The 15,380-nt window shown below is 47.5% G+C and overlaps 1 long non-coding RNA gene across 1 annotated transcript in view; it reads left to right on the top strand.

Annotated features, from left to right (window-relative positions):
* Window positions 1-15,380, top strand: part of LOC144771826 (uncharacterized) — a 207,752-nt gene that overhangs the window by 171,713 nt on the left and 20,659 nt on the right. The window contains exons 2-3 of the long non-coding RNA XR_013599495.1: window positions 9,957-9,988; window positions 10,173-10,224. This is a non-coding gene — a long non-coding RNA (uncharacterized LOC144771826). The remainder of the gene's footprint in view (window positions 1-9,956; window positions 9,989-10,172; window positions 10,225-15,380) is intronic.

The following is a 15,380-nucleotide window of genomic DNA, read 5'->3' on the forward strand; positions in this document are numbered from 1 at the left end:
CTCCAGCATATCGGGCGGAATGGAGCCGGGGCCCTGAAATGAATTATAAAGCTTTGTAAGCAGCGGGGCAAGCAACGGGCAGAAAGTTTTAAAAAAACCGGCGGAGAAGCTATCTGGGCCTGGCGATTTTAGGGGTTTGAGACGGGAGATGGCACTGATCACCTCTTCAATTCGAATGGGTGCATCCAGAGCGCTCGCGTTTGCGGAGTTTAGCGCGGTAGTGGCCGCGCCTTGTAGATAAGTATCAGCGTAAGTCACTGATATAGGGTCTGCCTTATAAAGTGAAGCGTAATAGTCCCTGAACGCCCCCGCTATCTGCGCCTCATCACGTATTTCGTCCCCTTTCTCGTTACGCAAGACCACAATTTTTGAGCGTTGAACCTTGGCCCGCAACGCGCTCTCAAGGAGGCGTCCCGTTTTGTTCCCCCCTACATAATAGGTATGCCGCAGGCGGATAGCGGCATAATCGGCCCGATCCATGTCCAGACTCGCTAGATGAGCCCTGGCCACTCTTAGTTGTTTCCAGACTCTCGGGGCACCTGTACGGCTGAGTACTCGTTCCAGTTCTATGACCTTAGCAGTGAGGAATTCTCGCTTAGCTTTACGATCTTTGGCCTCCGCCGCCGCCACGGCGATTAGTTTGCCCCGTACTACTGCTTTTAACACCTCCCACACTGCCGTCATAGGCGTGTCAGAGCGATCATTAACCGCTAGGTAATCAGTGATGCACTTACGGAAGTGCTGGGCTACTTCTGTGCGCTGCAAGAGGGGTTCCCTCAGCCTCCATCTACCAGGGGGTCTCTTGATACTAGGGACTCTAATCGTGAGCTCCACGGCATGGTCGGAGATGGCCACATCCACCACCCGGGCCTCCAGCTCCGAGGAGCCTATGAAGTGGTCCAATCTGGCCTAGGTATGATGTACATGTGAGTAGAAGGTGTAGTGTGATGCCCCTGGGTGTTTAGCCCTCCACAGGTCCTCCAACCCCCTTTGCTTTATCCATTCTTTACCTGTCCCCGAGATAGCTCCTGTGCTGCCATAGCGATGGCCCGACCTATCCCTATCTATGTCCATCACTAAGTTCAGGTTCCCCCCCAAGAGTAGTAAGGGATTCGGGGAGCGCAAAGCCTCCGATAAGGCACTTTGTAGGAAAGGCTCTTGTCCCGTGTTCGGGGCAAATAGGGACCCCACCGTCAGCTGCATGTTTCCCACTGTGATACTATGGGCCAGAAGTCTGCCTTTGATCTCCCCCACTTTATCTCTGACTTGACCATGGAAGTGCCTGGCAACCAAAATCGCGACTCCCACCATTTTATCAGGGGTGGAGGAAAAGAATTGTTGAGGGAACGCTCGGGACCTCATCCTGTGCCAGTCTTTAGAAAGTCAATGTGTTTCTTGAAGCAGGCATTTCGCAGCACCTGAATTCTCTATATATGATAGTACTGCTTGCCGTTTAATGGGGTTATTAAGGCCCTTCATATTCAATGTTAAAATTTTTAAGGTATCATCAGCCTTCGTAGCGTTGGTGAGTGATGTGTGCAAGGTTCACCCCCTGCTGTCTTATTGCACTGTGCGCGTGGGCCCCTGCCCCTGTCGGCACACTGGTTCCCACCCCGCTCCCCTCAACCCCATAACTCGCCCAACGCCTACCCCCGCCCCGCCCAACCCATCCACCAGCCCCCCCCTTTCCCAACTTCCCCCCTCCAAACCCGCCATCCTCCAACCCCCACCCTAACCCCAACACCCCCTGCCCACCTCCCCCCTCCCTAACCCCAACATGGAGAACCCACAGATGCAACATAGTCCCAGGCCAGGTAGTCCCCAATTCAGGCCTGTGGTAAAGTTACGTGAAGGTACTGGTGGCATTGGCGACCTCTCTGGCCCCCGTCCACCCCCCTCCCCGACCTGCATGGTTACGGTGCTATGGAAACTTCTCACCCAGTTCGGTCAGTCCGCTGACGATGCGTCTCTGGACACTTCTTGAATGGCCAGGGCCTGTTCCTGAGCCACCGTGGTGGGGTCCGGTTTCATGGAGGTTTTGGATGGGTGTCTCCGACCAACCTTTTGCCACCCATGCTGGGGCAGACGTTGCGGTCGAGTAGGCCGAGGCCCTTGCAATTTGTCTGGCGAGGAGGTGTCGTCGTGGAGGTCTATACACAGAAGGGCGCAGGTGTCTTGCAAAGACATCATTTGATGCAGGGACCCATTCCATTTAAAAATCAGTCTGAAGGGATGACCCCAGGAGTAAACAACTCCCTTATCCCGTAGGAATGTCGTGACCGGCTTGAATGATTTCCGTTTGTGGAGGGTGATGGCCAAAAGGTCCTGATAGAGTGTCACTGGATGACCCTGATGCGTGAGGGGTTGCTTTGGCGCGCCACCCGCAAGATTCTCTCCTTTAAAAGGAAGTCGGGCAGGAAGGCTAGGATATCCAGAGGGGGTGCAGGCGCGCGGCGCTCCAGGCCAACTCTGTGCGCCCTGTCTATGCGGATTTCAAAATCTTGTGCTTCCCCCAGGATCTCCCGGAACATACCCTGCAGGAAGCTAACAATGCTCTCTCCCTCTGCTTTGAATGGCACCCCGCGGACCCTAATGTTTTTTCGTCTGGACCTGTTTTCAAGGTCCTCTGCATGAGCCTGCAGGTCTACTTGCTGGTCACGGAGGCGAAGGAGTTCCTGCTGGAGCTGTTCCATTTCTTCGCATCTAGAAAGGTCCGCTTCCTCAACTACCGCCACCCGCTCTCCCAAACCAGCCACATCTCGGCAAAGTTCCCAGTGCTCCCCGGCCATCTTCTGTTTCAACGTGAGGAAATCTTCGCTCAGTGAATTAAAGAGAGTCTCAAGAAAGGATTTGGTGATTGGCACCTCTCCATCCCCTTGGTCCGCAGGCAATGTAGCTGGTGGGGAGGCGGGAATCTTGTCTCCTTTAGGAGGTCCTTTGATGAGCATGTCGGTAAGAGTGCGACCGCCTCTCCTGCCCGCGATGGTCATCTTCGTCACCCACCTCACGGCAGCCCCGCAGGTGTCCGGGATCTACAGTCGCCCCTGTGGCTCACGAGTGCGGAGAGCGATGGAGCTCGGGCAGGGACCAGGATTATGGAGGCAAAAATGTGTGGGGGGAGCGTACCCAGGCGGATGCTAGCCCTCTTTGCGCTTCCGGTATGAAGCTCCGAGAGGATTGCTGGTGCGTCAGGGGAGAAGGGGAGCCCCCGCTGGTCTTGGTATGGTTCGGCGGTGTAAGGAAGAGAAAGGGGGCACCAGCACTAAAAGGATTTTGGCGTCCGCCTCAATGTATAACCCAGGGGGGCTTCAGTTCAGGATCGGCGGGGTGGCGCTGATTGCGTTTGCCACCCCCAGTGTCTCGTGGGTCTCTCTCCCACCTACAGGCCCCCCGCAGTTTCCGCTCTGTCCCTCTGCAGCTGCACGCCAAAGTTAAACTAGGCCGCAGTCGGGCCTGTGTGTAGGCCGCTATGCCATGGCCTGGAGTTCCGCCAGGCTGGTGTGGGCGGAGTCCGGTAGCGTTTATTCCGGCGCTTGTCTCCTGGCACTGTAGGGGCCGTGACCTCCCCCGTCCTCCGTCAGCGCTGGGACCTGTATCTTGGCGGTGGGTACTCACCAGGGGGGGCAGGCCTGTCGCAGAACTGTCATGTGGGTCCCCAAGCCTCGGGCTAGATTCGCGAGCCCGCCCGGGCAGTCTGTGCCGGCTCCCAGCACCCTCAGCCGCCAATCTCTTCCTGCGGCCCCTCCGCCAGGGCAACTCCTCACCTCAGGCGCAGTGATGTCTTTCGTCTCCTCATGCAGACAGGTGCTCGGGCATTCACCACAGGTCTCACTCCTACGGCACCCCCGGGACCGAGACCCGATGACCGCTGCTCCTCGTCACTATTGCAGATGGGCAAATCAGGCTAAGACGTCCGCCACAGCACCCACTCCTTATTCGGCCGCCATGTCATGACAGCAGATCATTAACCTCGGCTCTGTCAGTGCTGCTCTCCGGAAGACCCCTCACAGCTCTCCAGCCGGGTACCCCCGGAGGGCCACACACAGCCTCAAAATGTGACGAACCGGGGTAGTAGCGCATTAATTAGGCCCGGAGAGAGGATCTGGAGCGGGGAGCCTCGAGGTCTTGCTGCCGTTCAGGTCGCCAACTTGGCCACGCCCCCCACGAAATAAACTTTTAAGGAAATACAAAAATAATTGAAAATGAAAGGAAACATTTTAAAGGAAATATCATTTTAAGGAAAATCACAAACTTGGGTGGAGTTTAGGACTACTGTGGGGTTTTTCGGTTCAGGGATGGGAAATGTTTAGGGTGATGAGGGGTTTTCACGGGTCAGCAATAATTGGCGTTTGGGCGTCAAAAGGCGGTGAGGGGTTTGTAGGGTTCACAGATGAGTGGTGTTTAGGTGTGTGAATTGTTTTAGGTTTCAGGGATGGGTGGAGTGTAAGGGTGTTGGGAGGCTTTATGATTAATTGATGGGTGGAGTTTAAGGCTGGCAAGGGTTTTCAATGTTCAATTATGGGTAGTGGCTGGTGTGGTGAAGAGCTTTTAGGGTTTTGTATAGGGTTGTGCTTAGGGTGATGAGGGGTTTTAATGATTCAAGGATGGGTGGAGTTTAGATGTATAAAGGGTTTTTAGGGTTCAGGGATGAGTAGTTTAAGGTGATGAGGAGTTCTTATGGGTCATGTATGGCTGGTATTTAAGGGGGTTTTTAGGGTTCAGTGATAGGTGGAGTTTGGGTGAGCAGAGGTGTGTTTATGGGTATGGGATGGGTGAGGTTTAGGAGCAAAAAAGGGTTTTTAGGGTTCAGGAATAGGTGGAGGTAGAGGAAGTGAGCGATGTTATGGTTCATGGATGGTTGATTTTTTGGGTAGAAAGGGTTTTTAAGCTGTAGAAAGGTGTGTAGTTTAGGTGTGGTGAGGGATTTTACGGGACAGGAATTAATGGTATTTAAGGTTTGTGAGGTGTCAGCAATGCATGGCATTTACAGGGGTGATGGGTCAGCAGATTAAAAACATCCAAAGTAATTGTTTGACAATGTAAAATATATATATGTGAAATAATGTTCCCTGAAGTAAAGCACTGAAATTAATTGCTCCTACAAAATTGTTTCTGAACGTAGGACCTGCAACTATTGCATTCACACTTTCAAAATAAACATTTAAAAACCAATTTCGACTTAACATGTGTATTTGTAAAGCGCATGTTCACCCAAGGCTATCTTGGTGCTGAATAACAGATGTTTATTGTTACCCATCTCAATGGTACTCATTTTATCGACCTCAGAAGAATGAAAGGCTGGTTTAACGAGCCAGGATGTAATCTTGTGACCATAAGGTCAAACACAGGCCCTTACAGTGGACACATTAGTCCACTGATCCATCAGACCACTAAAAAAAATACATTATATGAATTGGTTTCTGTGAAAAGATAAATTACAATAATTCTGAAAACTTCCATTAACAGTTTAGCATAAATGGTTTCTTAGTAATGGTATTCCATGAAATCGTTTTTCCATGAAATCACATACAACCCCTTAACACCTTCAGAAATCCCACCAGACAGAAGGACCCTGGGGATCCCCTGTGATGCTGAGCTCTCGTTAAAGCCCCTATTTATTTCAGTGGTCAAAGGCATCTTGGAGGTCCACAGAGAGTGCAGGCTACTGGGCAAACGATCACAGTGGTCAAGTGTGTTAACATGCAGCTCTCCTTCTGAAAAATCCTTTCTTTAGTCCAAGCTGACAACCAGATGGAGTTCACAAGAGCCTTCGTGATGCCATGCCTTAACTACTGCTGTAACAAACTGGAAAACTGGACAAAAATAGAAACACCTACAGGAATGTCCACATATACAGACATGTTGAGATTTCTATGTTTTTTAGGAAACAGTGAATATAGACTGCAGACATGCCATAGGACTGGATGATGACATGCCATGGATGTCTAAGAATCAATTATGGAAGTGAGACTACTTATCACACACACCCTACACACACATACACAAACACAGATTCCCACTTATATAGATCTCATTGACAGTTCCCTAGTACCACTATATTCAATAGAGAAGCAAACTGAAGGCTTCTCCTAAGCCGAAGGTTTCATACTACATTAGCCAAATGCCTCAAACAGCCATGTAGACATGTCATCTCTGCAGGTAGCATTGAATAACAAGCATTGGCAATGGCAATAGGTTCTGTGTTGAAATTTGAAATAACATTAGTCCGCCACCAGGTAAGTGAGAAAGCCTCTTTATTCTGGTCATCCTGAGAGCACCAACATTCTAAATAAACTCCTATGGGAACATTACATTACTGACCAAGAGGAGGGGTTCCAAGGAGGGAAGGAACCAAGGGAAAGGAAATAGGATAACAAGCAGCATTGCAATTACAAGAAAGATTACAACACGTCTCCCTTATAAAGGGGAGAATCACGTTACATTTACAAGTCTGTCGCCAATCCATGTTTGTTCATTCTCAAGGTGAACGACATTCCTGCCTACCTTGACCAATTGTTGGGGAGGTTGGAATTTGCTTTGACAGATATGTCCTTTGGTGGGTCTCTTTACCAGGACAGAGTTACCGGTCTCAACTTTGCGCCCACTCACACCAGGTTTCTGATCATACCAATTCTTATACTTCAATTGGGGCTGTTGACTTTACTTGTGACCTTCCAAGCCATTGGTTACAACACTTTCACCTCCGTTCAACCACATTGGGTTCATTTTCGTGCTTGCATCTCTCCCCCTTAAGGAAACAAATGGGGATATACCTGTGACAACATTAGGCGCCATGTTGTATGCCCATACACATTCTCTAAGGGAGTCTCTAAGGGAGTCATCCACCTTGTGCCCGTTAGTGATCACAAGTTGGAATCATTCTTTTATCATGCGGTTTGTCCTTTCTACTAGGCCATTGGCCTTGGGGTAGTAGAGTGCAGTTTTCTCATGTTTAATATTCAATTCCTCTAAGAACTCCTTCATCTCATCGGATGTAAATTGTACATCATTGTCTGTAACTAAAACAGCTAGAATAGCTTCTTTGCAAAATACACTTTTTAAGAATGTAATGAGGTTGCTTGTCATGGTAAATAGTGTGAAGTTGGGAAGTATAGTCAACTAAAACAAACATGAACAGTGCGATTGGGGGGTTTGTTGTCATTTTTTTAATGTTTTCATTTGTATTGCTTTACTTTTTTCCAGTATGCATATGAAAATAGTCAAAGTGTTGATTGTTGATGCTGCAGAAGCATCTGGGGTACAGAGCTCTGCATTATATGTGTTACATGACAAGCAAAAATTGTATTAAAAAAAGAAATCCAATAAAAACTTACGTAAAAAAAAAATCATGAACCTTCTTTGGGGTCAAAGACTATCCAAGGGACCAATTATGTAAATGGCTAGTTTGGTCCATGGAGCATCAGGTACCTCCTCAGGAGACAATGGAACTCTAAGCAAGTTTTACTCTTATCACTCCTTGCACAGCTGATGCACTCCTTTGCCTTTTGCTTCACCATTGAATCCATCTTGGGGAACCAGAAGCAACTTCTTACCTTATTCTTTGTGATACTTCTGCCTAAGTGTCCTTCATGGGCTAGGTCTATTATTTTTTTACGGAGGTAAGAAGGAGGAACAATTTTTTCATTACGATACACTTTATCATCTATAAGTGTCAATTCAAATCTCACCTCCCAAAACTCTTTCACTTCGTTAGCAACATCACTACATTTTTCAGGCCACCCATTCACAATTAGGCTCTTGAGGGTACTCATGTTGACGTCCCTCTTCATGCTCTCTTCCTATTCTTCTCCAGTCAAGGACGGTAGTTGTATGGCAAGGATGGGCACATCAAAGTGTTCTTCTTGAGCAGGTAGATTTAATGGGGACCTTGACAGGTAATAGGCCATGATGTCTTCTACCCCAGGCAAGTACTCTACTTTAAAACAAACGATTTTCAGCCCTAGGACCCTCTTGAATATGTGTGGAGAGCCGCACTGAACCTTCTTGGAGGAGAACATGAACGTTAATGGCTTATGGTCAGTACGGATGGTAAATTAGGTAACCCATAGATAAAATGTAAAATGGTTGACAGCCCAAAAGCATGCTAAGGCTTCTCTCTCAATGACCGAGTAATTATGTTCGACTGGGCCCAAGGACCAGGAAGCAAAGGATATAATGGTGTTGCCCCCCTTCCCCTCTCTGGGATAATGAGGCACCCAAACCCTTGTGTTGGATGCGTCAATGGTTAATATCATTTTCTTTTTAGGATCAAAAGATCCCAAAGCTGATAAGGCGAGGATCTCCTCCTTTAACTTGTCTACCAATATGCTGTGTTCTTCTTCCCATGTGAATTTTTTGTTTTTTGTCAGCAATTCTCATAACCCTTCGCATTTATCAGAAATTTGTTTTACAAACTTGGCCATATATTCAATAAGGCCCTAGAAGGATTTGAGCTCCTATTTGTTTTTAGGGTATGGAGCATCCTGGATGAGACTATGTTTGGGTCTACAACCTTCTTGGGAAATGGTGTGACCAAGGTAGTCCACCGAGCTTGCCCTGATTATGCATTTCTCAGGTTTGACTGTAAGTCAAGCATCCGAGAGTCTCTCACATACAGCCTTGAAGACACGGTCATGGTCTTCAACTGATGACCCATGGACCAGTTTGTCAGCCTGAAAAATTGGGTGTTAGTGATGCCCTTAAGGATTTGTTGCATCATTTTATGGAAGACTGTCGCAGCAGAGGCCAGTCCGAAGGGCATCCTTATAAACATGTATGCCGAAAAGGAGAAGAGAAAGCCATTAATGGTCTGGACTCTGGGTGAAGTTCCACTTGATGAAGTCATCTGTATTCATTTTTCACATGGCCTTTCTGTCTTTGTACAGTTATCAGTCAGGGGCATTATGACACCTGTAAAACACACTTTAACATCTTTTCTTCTTATATTGATTGTGTACCTGTAGAATGATAAGGGTAAAACATAAACTTTAGGTGTCTTTTCTACTATTCTGCACCTGGTGGGTCATTAAAATGCTGATCCTACTAATATGAAACCAGCCAGGTGGCAATCCTACTTGAGTAAGAAATGCCTTCATACTGCTAAACTGTACACATTGCTAGTTATTTCCCTAAATTCAGCGATGCAACTATATTTTCACACTTGCTTGGGAGTCTGTCCAGAGCAAAGTCTGTTGGTACTTATCGAAATATTGGACTTCAGCCATGTTTGTTTACTACCTCAAAACAGACATGGGTATTTGATTGATACGTGTCATTCAAATATAATCTGCCTATTTTCAGAACCATGAGTTCTTCAAAAGCAGAATATATCTCCACTCGGGTTAAAGCTATTTCCATATGTAAGTATGCATGCATACTCTCCAGTGCTAAATCTGTACTGCAAAGCACTTTATATGGATGAGGCTGCCATTCTAATGCTCTCTTACCCTTATTAATAGTATGTTCATTGTACCGACGACCTCCACTTGTATACTCGTATTCTCGGTTAGTTTTTAACACCCGTTATCACATGGGCTTACTGGCATGATATGACATGCTTGATTAGCGGAGAGGCAACCACAAGACTACACAGCCCGAGCACTTTCTCGTGTATTATTCCAAACAGTTGCCACAGACTGCCAATCTAGTCGTGCTCATACATGACAGAGCAGAGCTGATACACAACAACACAGAGCTATACAACCTCCGGACACAATCCTATGTTTTAGTACTGGAGAGTATGTGTGCATACTTACATATGGAAATAGCTTTAACCAGAGTATATAGCATGATAGAATTTAACACACCAGTGTATAAGTCAGCATTTTTAGTTTTAAGTCCTGGGTACAGTTGTCGTATGTGTGCGTAGTGCTCCTTTTTACCATGAGATAAACGAGGGTAAAGAGAGAATAAGGTCACCATGACAATTTTTTGTTCTTTACTATGTTCTCTTATAGAGCGGTGCCTCCTTTTCCTGAGCCTTGGTCAGGTGAGTTGAGGTCTTTTCATCGTACAATATGGGTAAGCATGAAAACATGTAATTATGAAATATCATAAATCATAGATGATGATTAAATATGTCACTATGCAATGTTTTGGTGTCCTGAGCTCATGAGGCCCATTGTAAGTCGTGTCAACCTTTACAAGTGGATTGTTCTTTCACTCTTTTGCAGATGCTAACAGTAATCCGTCAGTTGTGGAGGACTTGCTTATCCCTGAACACAGGTGACTAGGTTTTATCTGTTCCAACCTTTTCTTATTTATGTTAGTTTTTCACTAATGCAGTAGCAATATTTTTGTGGTCCTGAAGAAGGCTTAGGATTACTATATGCTTTTTTGCTGAAACATGTTGACCCCTATTTTCCATTCACAGACAGTTATTTGTTGAAAACTGTCATTTGCACTGTTTTTAAGCTTGAGCTTTGGGAGATACTAGTTAAAGGTTTTTTCTCTCATTGTTCAATTTTAATATCACTATTTTTCATCATTTTGTACTGCACTCATCACCCCTACACAAATTGATTGCTCACATCTGTAGGACCAACTACAGCATGTTTTAGCGCTACCATTTAAATAGCATAAAATCATCTGGGAGCTCCCCTTTCCTTTTGAAAGGGTAGCAGCCCTTAGTGACACTACCGTGTTACTAGGAGGAGACCCAGATGATGAAGCATGTCACCAATGTTGAATGATGGGAATCTGTCCGTTCAAAGGATATTTCTTTGTAGCCTGTCAAGAGGTGTATAGGTTAGTGGTTATAGAAATGTAGTATGTCTCCATGAATAGACCCGTGGATATTGTGGTTTGTATCTAGCTTGTGACTAGGGGGTATATCCACACCAGGTCTTAAAACATTCCCTTAGACCCTTCACACATCTTACTTTTTCTTGGAGATTATTAATGCCCAGGTATTAATTTTATTACTCAGGTATTTTTATAGTATCTATCCACTAAAATTCCTGGATATTTCTAATAAAATCTAAAAATATGTTTGAAAAAACGTCCTAAATTACAGATATTACATTTATTTTTTTTACATTCACACTAATGTTACAGGCAAAAAGAGATTAAACATACAATCAATTGTGAGTACATAAAACAACAGTCCTTCAACTATTTTTATTACAGACCCAGAGCCAGCATCTACTCAAAAAGGCTGACATTCTGAGAAAAAACTTCTAAACAAACATTTTTACACAGCACAAACTAAGGGGTCCATTAGGATGTCGGGCAGTGCACCACCATGGTGGTGGCGGGGCGGAAAAACAGCTTTTTCCGCCCGCGAGCAGCGGAACTCACGTCCGCCACATTAGGATAGGTAAACATAGGTCATTTCCAATCCGCCGCGGAGCGACGCGCACCACCATCAAAGTGCGCCCGCCACCACGGCGGCGGGAGCCAATCGAGACTCTCCGCCGTGCCGAATGATGTCCGCCCCGCTCGACAAATTAGGATGGCCCAAACAAGCTGACGCACCGCAGCGGAGACACCGCCCAGTCTGAGCAGGCAAAAACTCGACAGCGGAGCAAGATAGCTGAGACCTGGTCCTGACCGCCATGAATCCAGCCCTCCAGATGCATCCGGTGATGTTCCTCCTACAACACTATCGTCAGATGGGCCGCTGCGGACGCCGCCGCAGGTACGCAAATACACATATGCAACACACAGGCCGACACAGGGTCCAATCACCACACAGACACCCTGCTGGGGGACACAACACATCCACACGGGCACCCACACATCACCCACCTCACAACAAGGCACCCCTCAGCTTCCGGGACACACATCGACCGCCAACCAGCAGCAACGTCCCGGTCCCGGTCACGTCACCGCCGCGGTCAACACATGCGCACTATGCAGAAGGCAGGGCCACTCCAAGGTATGGGCAGGGCACAAACACCACAGGGAAACACAGCCCCCAACCACACAGTAACACACCCCATCAACCCACAGGCCAGGTGCCCATCCCGTGCACCCCCATGCACACCAACAAGCACTGCAACAACAAGCACAATACACACTCTCTGCATCACACAACACACAACCAGGGACACAGTCACTGCAGGAGTGGCTGACAAGGTACACACAACACCACTGCCACACACACTCAAGGCTCACAATCCTTGCCAGCACACACACACACACACACACAAACAAACACAAACCCTAGGTGTAGCCACAAACACAACACACACACAGGGATGCCTCAACCGATGCCTGCACAAGAACAATACACAAACAATACAGGAACACATACTGAACTCCAACACAAACACACATACCCTGTCAGCCAAACTGGGGAAAATCAATGGGAGCACAGACACAACAGGAGTACACAACAACATCACTCAGGAACAAAACACACACACCATAATACTAAACACACAAGAAGTGCATCTGGACCAACACACACAGCCACATCAAACCCATCACAGATGCACATGAAACCTCAATCAACACACACCACAAGACATCAGGGTATGTACATCAGGCAATGCCAAGGCCACATACACACAGCACCGCCTGCACGACAAGCATTGTCTGCATAACAGGCATGATTGACACAACCGCATCACACACCACAAATCAGCACTGCACAAATACAACACCACACCCAGGAACTGAAGCAATACCACACCCTACATCCACAGATCCAACACAACAGCTACACATGCACCTCTCTGGGATACAAGAGCAAAGTCACCTCCACCACAGCACTGGCCAGCACACACAGCTGAAGTGCACATGACCACTACAGAATGACCAATGACACAAGGACAGCACACAGACACCATTGGGGCAATGTCCAGAGTGGAACAACACATATGGCCCAAGAACTGCACCACAAAGCACAGGCCCACATATGAAGTGATGGGGAGGCACACACACATGGAAACCAAGGGGAAAGCTGACATGTAAGTTAAACAGCCTGCATGTCAGTAGCAGACATGTAAGGGGTGTACCACACACCAATAGAGGGACGGAACACCCACAATGGCCAGGCACAAGAGGCTCACATAGGGGATGGCCTAAAACCACACAGACCATGCCATACAGGAGTGCAAAAACCACCATGTGCCTGCAATGCATGACAAACACAAACACAATGCCAGTATGGAGCAGCAGGGCCACACAGTGCACACACAAACACCCAAGACACATTGAGGATCAATCAAACACAACACTGATGTGCAACTCACACACTTTGGACACTCCAAACTGACAAACACAACAAGGAGGAGTCACACACAACACCATGGACACACCAACACACAGCACAGTGCACGACAAACAGCTCACACAAGTGCATACAACCCTCTACCCAGGGCAAGACAAAACAAACAACAGGCATACAACTCCTGGGTGACACATGTGTGTCTCACACACTACAGGGGCACACACACATCCACTACAAACTGACACCCTTCACACTGCACACCTCTGCTACACCCAACGTCCATTTGACAGGAAATTATATTTCCAATTTCGTGTGGGAACACTCCCAGTGAACGCTTTTAGACAATACTGGTCCCCACTCCAGGACGCTTATTGTGAACATTGTAAAAATCAAATAGAGGACATTGCGCATTTGCTTTTTTCTTGCCCGCTGTATGCTACCCCCAGGCGAAAGTGGCTAAAACCAGTTTGTAAAAATATGGGCACTCGCTGTTGCTCACAAGCCCTTAGAATTTTAACATCTGATTCCTCTACACCACTGGTAATAGGCGTAGCAAAATTCTTGGCCTGGGCATGGGTAATAAGATCACGTGTTTTAAAGCCTTCTAGTTAATATGGATCATCAACTGCCCCTCTAATCTTGCTTGTTTTCTTTTAACTTTTTCTAATGAATTTTTAAAAAATTTATGTATACATATTTTAGAATTTATCAGCATTCGACTTTTGTTGTTTAATATGCTTTTAACTAACTGTTTTTATGCTTAGTATTTATTGCATCATGGTTAGGAGGTTTGCTTTTATGACTAAAAGTCGAATAAAGCTTTGAAACGAACGAAACGCTACACCCAACACTACACATCTCATGTAGGCCATGGCACCAGGACCAAGGACCAACACAAGATGACAATACACATACAAGGCTGGGCACACAGAAAGCAATCCACATACATACTTCATTACATATCCCAGCCAGATACAAAACATTTGCACAGCATCACACCCTGTGCTGGCAGTGTACCCCAACCAGACATGTGAACAGTGTAGGCAACAACTGCAAATCACTAACAACATGACTGCATGCCAGGTAAAATAGCCATCACAGATCACACAATTTGCAGGCTCAGAATTGACTTAAGACCCTGTCACCCCTGCCCAAAATTATGATGTCTGCAAAGAGCCTTGCAATGTTGAAGTGATACATGGAGCATGGTGCACAGCCAATCAAATGCGAACAGAAACAGAACTTTAATCAGCAAGGACACCGACAAAACACACACCAGAAGTAACTGTATTTATTCACATATTGCACAGATGCAGCGGTACAACAATAGTAGACAACAGCAAGGCTGAAAATGATGAAAGCATGCTATATACCATGCACAGGTGAAACACAAACAGGAAGACCAGTGTCCATAGTACAGGGGAGAGGCCAACACAGCAGAGCAACAGGGCCAGGGTCCAAGGCACAGGTGAGAGCATGACACAGTAGAGCAACAGGGCCAGTGTCCAAGGCAGGGGAGAGGCCAACACAGCAGAGCAACAGGCCCAGTGTCCAAGGCAGGGGAGAGGCCAACACAGCAGAGCAACAGGCCCAGTGTCCAAGGCACAGGTGAGAGCACGACACAGTAGAGCAACAGGGCCAGTGTCCAAGGAAGGGGAGTGGCCAACACAGCAGAGCAACAGGCTCAGTGTCCAAGGCACAGGTGAGAGCACGACACAGCAGAGCAACAGGGCCAGTGTCCAAGGCAGGTGAGAGCACGACATAGCAGAGCAACAGGGCCAGTGTCCAAGGCAGGGGAGTGGCCAACACAGCAGAGCAACAGGCCCAGTGTTCACGGCACAGGTGAGAGCACGACACAGCAGAGCAACAGGGCCAGTGTCCAAGGCAGGGGAGAGGCCAACACAGCAGAGCAACAGGGCCAGTGTCCAAGGCAGGTGAGAGCACGACACAACAGAGCAACAGGGCCAGTGTCCAAGGCAGGGGAGAGGCCAACACAGCAGAGCAACAGGCCCAGTGTCCAAGGCAGGGGAGAGGCCAACACAGCAGAGCAACAGGCCCAGTGTCCAAGGCACAGGTGAGAGCACGACACAGTAGAGCAACAGGGCCAGTGTCCAAGGCTGGGGAGTGGCCAACACAGCAGAGCAACAGGTCCAGTGTCCAAGGCACAGGTGAGAGCATGACACAGCAGAGCAACAGGGCCAGT

Source organism: Lissotriton helveticus, chromosome 8, assembly GCF_964261635.1.
Source record: "Lissotriton helveticus chromosome 8, aLisHel1.1, whole genome shotgun sequence".
NCBI classification, from domain to species: Eukaryota; Metazoa; Chordata; class Amphibia; order Caudata; family Salamandridae; genus Lissotriton; species Lissotriton helveticus.